General features: G+C 43.5%; 1 pseudogene; it reads left to right on the forward strand.

Annotated features, from left to right (window-relative positions):
* The first annotated feature begins 1,433 nt into the window (after positions 1–1,433).
* Positions 1,434–7,173, forward strand: LOC112235281 (annotated as a pseudogene).
* The last annotated feature ends 26 nt before the right edge of the window (positions 7,174–7,199 follow it).

Genomic DNA, 7,199 nt, shown 5'->3' on the forward strand with positions numbered 1-7,199 from the left:
TGATTGTGGAGGCTAGGTCATCTGATGCAGCACTCCATCACTTTTCTTCTTGGTCAAATAGCCCTTACACAGCCTGGAGGTGTGTGTGTGTGTGTGTGGTCATTTTCCTGTTGAAAAACAAATGGTAGTCCCACTAAGCGCAAATCAGATGTGATGGTGTATAGCTGCAGAATGCTGTGGTAGCCATGCTGGTTAACTGTGCCTTGAATTTTAAATCATTGTCACCTGCAAAGCACCATCACACCACCACCATGCTTCACTGTGAGAACCACACATGCGGATATCAACCGTTCTTACAAAGACACTGGTTGGAACCAAAAATCTTAACTTTGGACTCATCAGACCAAAGGACGGATTTCTGCTGGTCTAATGTCCATTGCTCGTATTTCTTGGCCCAAGCAAGTCTCTATTATTATTGGTGTCCTTAAGTGGTTTCTTTGCAACAATTTGTCCATGAAGGCCTGATTTGCACAGTCCACTCTAAGCAGTTAATGTCTTTAATTTATTTGGGCTGCAATCTGAGGTGCAGGTAATTTCTGAGTCTGGTAACTAATGAATTTTATTCTCTGCAGCAGATGTAACTCTCGGTCTTCCTTTCCTATGGCGATCCTCAGACAGTTTCATCATAGTGCTTGATGGGTTTTGCGACTGCACTTGAAGAAACAATGGACTATCGTTTCTCTTTGCTTATTTGAACTGCTCTGCCATTATATGGACTTGGTCTTTTACCAAATAGGGCTATTCTGTATACTACCTTGTCACAACACAACTGATTGGCTCAAATGCATTAAGAAGGAAAGAAATTCCACTAATAAACTTTCAAAGGCATGCCTATTAATTGAAATGCATTCCAGGTGTCTACCTCAAGAAGCTGGTTGAGAGAATGCCAAGTGTGTATTAAAGCTGTCAAGGCAAATGGTGGCTACTTTGAAGAATCTCAAAAATAAAATATATTTTGATTTAACACTGTTACTACATGATTCCATATTTGTTATTTCATATTTTTGATGTCTTCAGTATTCTACAATGTAGAAAATAAAACCCTGGAATGAGTAGGTTTGTCCAAATTTTTGCCTGGTCCTGTACATTCTACATGTAGATTACCCTTGGAATGTCTTGCCTCGTGGGATTGAATGACGCAACCGATTGGAAGGCGCAAAATACGCCTTTTAATGTCGTATTCAGGTGATATTCAGAAGTATGAAACTCGTAAATGTTGGACTTGCTAAATGGCTGTAGTTATACACGTGTTGCATTCAACCCATACCTCTGTGGTTCAACGATTTAGTGTTTAACTAGATAGCAGCTCAGTCATTTCAGAGTTCTGATTAGGTGATCAACCCAGCACATCGCGCAATATTTAGGGGATTCCTAGTCGTTGGATATGCTGGCCAATGGTAGTTGATTATGTAGGTACACTACCCAATCCATGGGGGTTTTGGGTGCGGTGGGCGGGCCTAAATGTGCACCGGAAGGTTGTGGAACTTTGCCGGTGCGTATCTTGAATTACCGCTGAACACGCACGAACAGTCAACGTGAGTAGCTCGCTAACACATTTGAAGGATAGTTGCATGAAACGGACAACTGTAAAACATGTCTTTATTACAGAAAGTTGATGGTGTTACAGTTTTGTCTGAGGCATGTGCAGGGCTGCAATTGTTATCGCTAGGAACATTAGCAAGCTAACGTTAGTTCAATCAGTGACTGTCAGTCAAGTCGACCAGATCTCAGAGCATTTCGTAGTTTTCTGTACGTAAATCCGAGACACTTTAAGTATGATACAGTATCTTACGTTTGGTATGGTTGCATAAGACAGATGGTAACTTGAGGCCAAAAAGAAAGGCCACTGTGGTTGTTATGGGTGGGCATATGCTATCCAGCTAACGTTACGTTTATGGCTTAAATACCCTTTGGCCTTGACCTAGCTGTGCTAGTCTTTGTCCCAGTTAATGCATAGAGTTGGTTAACTAGCCACTAGCTAGTAACTATTTACATAACATCAAGTATCTCATCCCATCTCTCTCGTTGTCTCTCTCTCATTCTGCTTCAGCATGGGCAGTGTGTTGGCTGCCAGCTCCCCCGCTCCCCCCCCTGCCCCAGGCAGTGGTGTTGTCCAGGGGGCCCCTGGGTTGGTGTCAGTCCCCCCAGGGTTCTCCATGCCCTCTGTCCCTCCCCCCTCTGTCCCCGGACAGCCAGCAGGTGAGACGGGGAGCCCCCTCCCCAACCCTGGTACCTATGAGGAGTCTCATCGCAAGTGCAAAGGTAAGGATCTTTGTCATGCGGTATGTCATCAGAGTTGTACAGGTGCATCCTTCCTGTTCGAATAGGCTGGGCAATGACATGGCAGATTTTATGCTCTATCGTTTGAGAGGTGTGTTTTTCCTCAGAATCCCAAAAATGTTGGTCCCATATTTTAGATTGTGTTTGCATTGAACAGTTTCTGTTCTGACCATAGACTTGGACTACTCTAGTGCCCAAAAGCCAGTTTTAGCAAGGGCAGCACCATTGAAGACTAAAACCATTTTGAAATCAACTGGGTGGGACTTGCTGAGGAAGGCGCAGCAGCGCCTCTTCAACCTCAGGAGGCTGAAGAAATTTGGCTTGTCACCAAAAGCACTCACAAACTTCTACAGATGCACAATCGAGAGCATCCTGGCGGGCTGTATCACCGCCTGGTATGGACTGCACCGCCCTCAACCGTAAGGCTCTCCAGAGGGTAGTGAGGTCTGCACAACGCATCACCGGGGCAAACTACCTGCCCTCCAGGACACCTACACCACCCGATGCTACAGGAAGGCCATAAAGATCATCAAGGACATCAACCACCCGAGCCACTGCCTGTTCACCCCGCTGCCATCCAGAAGGCGAGGTCAGTACAGGTGCATCAAAGCTGGGACCGAGAGACTGAAAAACAGCTTCTATCTCAAGGCCATCAGACTGTTAAACAGCCACCACTAACATTGAGTGGCTACTGCCAACACACTGTCAATGACACTGACTCTACTCCAGCCACTTTAATCATGGGAATCGATGGGAAATGATGTAAATATATCACTAGCCACTTTAAACAATGCTACCTTATATAATGTTACTTACCCTACATTGTTCATCTCATATGCATACGTTGATACTGTACTCTATATCATCGACTGCATCCTTATGTAATACATGTATCACTAGCCACTTTAACTATGCCACTTGGTTTACATACTTATCTCATATGTATATACTGTACTCGATATCATCTACTGTATCTTGCCTATGCTGCTCTGTACCATCACTCATTCATATATCCTTATGTACATATTCTTTATCCCCTTACACTGTGTATGACAGTAGTTTTTTTTTTTGAATTGTTAGTTAGATTACTTGCTCGTTATTACTGCATTGTCGGAACTAGAAGCACAAGCATTTCGCTACACTCGCATTAACATCTGCTAACCATGTGTATGTGACAAATAAAATTTGATTTGATTTTTGATTTGATTTGCTATTTGTAAAAGAAGGATCACTTAATTCCTTCCAGGTCATCAAGAGGGATTAGCCAATGAATTATACATGTGAGCAAACATTCCTTAACTGCAGGTGTCAGTATATCGCCAACCTTTCTTTTATCCCTGTTCAAATAACTCACTCCATGAGGCAGATTGCACCCTTTCAGTTTGTTTACCAACTCAGAGTTAGTAGAATATGAAAATTCACTACTTCCAAATGGAGTTGGCCTCAATGGCGGCGACTTTGCTCTCACAGATGCCATAATGGGACCGATACAAAGTTGGGTCCTCTAACTATCTCTGTGGTTCTAACGCCATTTCAGAGGTGTTCCCCATCCAGTTGGAAGGAGTGCGACTGGTGGTCAACAAGGGCCTGAGTAATCACTTCCAGGTCAGTTGTGGAGCTAGAGGAATATATATTCTAGATGCAGCCAGTAAGTTAAAGCCAGCATTATTATGCATTCTGTTGCAGCTATTATAAAATGAAAAGGAACTATCTAACCCTCAAGGCTGTAAAGCTCAAGGTGGTGATTGTCCTATTTCATATGGATCAGAATACTCTATTGTTTGCCTCTTTATTGGATGTCTGCTGTATCTGTTCTACAGGTCAGTCATACAGTTACTCTCAGCACCTTGGCTGAATCTGGCTACCGGTTTGGTGCCACCTATGTGGGCACTCAACAGACAGGACCTGCTGAGGTAAACTAACTGTCACTTGTCTGGTCTGGAAATCGTCTCTCAGCCACTTTACCCTCATATTATTATACTCTAATAATATTGTTGTTTCATGTGTTGAACCCCCCCAGTCCTTCCCAGTCATGGTGGGAGACATGGACAACACCGGCAGTCTGAACGCCCAGGTTATCCACCAGCTCACCAGTGCCGTGCGCTCCAAAATAGCCATCCAGGTACATCACTGTGAAGGCCACACCAGGATCAGGAAGTTTATGTACACTACTATTCAAAAGTTTGGGGTCACTTAGAAATGCAAATGTTTTGTCCCTTAAAATAACATGAAATTAATCAGAAATACATTGTAGACATTGTTAATGTTGTAAATGACTATTGTAGCTGGAAGCAGCTGATATTTAAAAAAAATGATGGAATATCTACATATAGGCGTACAGAGGCCCATTATCAGCAACCGACACATTGTTAGCTAATCCAAGTTAATCCAATTTTATCATTTTAAAAGGCTAATTGATCATTAGAAAACCCTTTTGCAGTTGTTAGCACTGAGCAAGAGGACAAGTACATTAGTGTCTAGTTTGAGAAACAGACGCCTCACAAGTCCTCAACTGGCAGCTTCATTAAATTGTACCCGCAAATAGATACTAGTGTACTTGTCCTCTTGCTCAGTTGTGCACTAGGGCCTCCCACTCTTTCTATTCTGGTTAGAGACAGTTTGTGCTGTTCTGTGAAGAGAGTAGTACACAACATTGTACGAGATCTTCAGTTTCTCAGAACAAGAATACATGGACGAGTTTCAGAAGAAAGTGCTTTATTTCTAGCCATTTTAAGCCTGTAATCAAAGCCACAAATGCTAATGCTCCAGATACTCAACTAGTCTAAAGGCCAGTTTTATTGCTTCTTTAATCAGGACAAGTTTTCAGCTGTGCTAACATAATTGGAAAGCGTTTTAAAATGATAAACATGGATTAGCTAACACAACGTGCCATTGGAACACAGGAGTGATGGTTGCTGATAATTGGTCTCTATACGCCTACGTAGATATTCCATTAAATATCAGCTATTTCCAGCTACACTAGTCATTTACAACATTAACAATGTCTACACTGTATTTCTGATCAATTTTATGTTATTTTCATGGACAATTATTTATTTTCAAAAACAAGGACATTTCTAAGTGACCCCAAACTTTTGAACGGTAGTATATATTCAACTTACTGTTTATTAATCTGTGTATTTCCAATAATGTGTTTGTTATTTCAACAGACTCAGCAGCACAAGTTTGAACTGGCAGTGTGACCTGGAGTACCGCGGTGACGACTTCCCTTCTGCTGTTACCCTGGGCAACCCAGACGTCCTCCTCGGCTCTGGTAGGATTGTTTTCTCATCATCAAAGATTTCACTGGTGGTCCATGATGCTGCAAAACGACCCATCTCTCCTACAAGCACATTTGTGTGGAAGCTTCATCACTTACAGCAATAATGTTCTTGTTACCCAGCCTTTTGATCACACGTTATGATGGCCTCTGTTTACAGAGTGAACAGGCTGGTTATTATTCAGACATGAGTCCTTTATTCTTGTGCTCTACTGTAACATCTATGATGATGTTGCTGTCCTCAGGTATTATCGTGGCTCACTACCTCCAGTCCATCAGTCCAGCCCTGGCATTGGGAGGAGAGTTGGTTTACCACCGGAGGCCTGGGGAGGAGGGAGCAGTCACCTCCCTAATGGGCAGATACACAGGTGAGACCCACTCTGACCTGCATTACCTTCTGTTAGAGCCAGGAGTTTTTTACTGGTCAGGTCACTGAGATTAATATTCTTCTGGTTTTTCCTCCAGGCAATAATTATGTTGCCACATTGACTCTAGGGGGTGCCGGTGCTCATGCAACATACTACCACAGAGCCAATGACCAGGAACCCAAACTAAGCTATCACCTCTACCTTGCCCCCAGTCTAGACCACAAAACTCCTCAAGCTTTAGTGTGGATCACTGTGCAAAATAGTTGGGAATCCACTGGTAGCCTACCATCTCTCGACCATGACTATAGGCACAGTACCATCCCTCTCCTATGAGTTGTGCTTAGTGGAAAGTTTGACCATGGAGGTGTTAGCCCACTGAAATACTTGAGGCTATGTAGCACCACAGTGCTAGGTCTGTTTGTGAGACCATCTTGTTGTCGTTCTACCAACGCAGCTGCAGCTGGGGGTGGAGTTTGAGGGCAGCATGCGGACGCAGGAGACCGCAGTATCGTTTGGGTACCAGCTGGACCTCCCTAAAGCCAACCTGCTCTTTAAAGGTAAGCCACTGTCTGTCCCTCGACAGCACAGCTATTCAGTCAGACCTCTAGGATTAATTGATCCATTTAATGTCATAGATTGGCCAGAGTTTATCCACCTGCTGTCCCAGGTCTGAATTATTTCCTGATCAGTCCCTCCCCTCCATCCCTGTCTCCAGGTTCGGTAGACAGTAACTGGGTGGTGGGGGCGGTCCTGGAGAAGAAGCTGCTGCCCCTGCCTCTCTCCTTGGCCCTGGGAGCCTTCCTTAACCAAAAGAAGAACACGTTCCAGTGTGGCTTCAACGTTACCGTTGGCTAGACCTCCAGCCGCCTCCGACACACTGGGTTGTGCTTGGACCAGCACTTGTCATGTATGTATCTACTGGATTCAGAGACTCTCCTATACTGTGAATTGTGGGGCAGAGAGTTACTCTATACCAAGGAGCCAGGCCTACATATTGTAGCACAAGTGTATTTCCTTACGATCGATACATTCTTTAGGAAAGGGAAAAAGCTATATTTTTACCAAACTTCAGAAGCATTTTGAATACATTATCTTGGTCCTAGAGTCATGAAATGTTCAGAGTACATGAGTGCAGTTACTGCTTTTGATACATGTAACAAACATTGGCAGAAATGGAGTTGAGGTTTTCACCAGACCGTGATGAAATGTATTTAGAATCATAAATAAACTACTTTTGTATTTTTGGCTTTTGATGACGTTAACGACCATTA

Source organism: Oncorhynchus tshawytscha, linkage group LG23, assembly GCF_018296145.1.
Source record: "Oncorhynchus tshawytscha isolate Ot180627B linkage group LG23, Otsh_v2.0, whole genome shotgun sequence".
Lineage (NCBI taxonomy): Eukaryota > Metazoa > Chordata > Actinopteri > Salmoniformes > Salmonidae > Oncorhynchus > Oncorhynchus tshawytscha.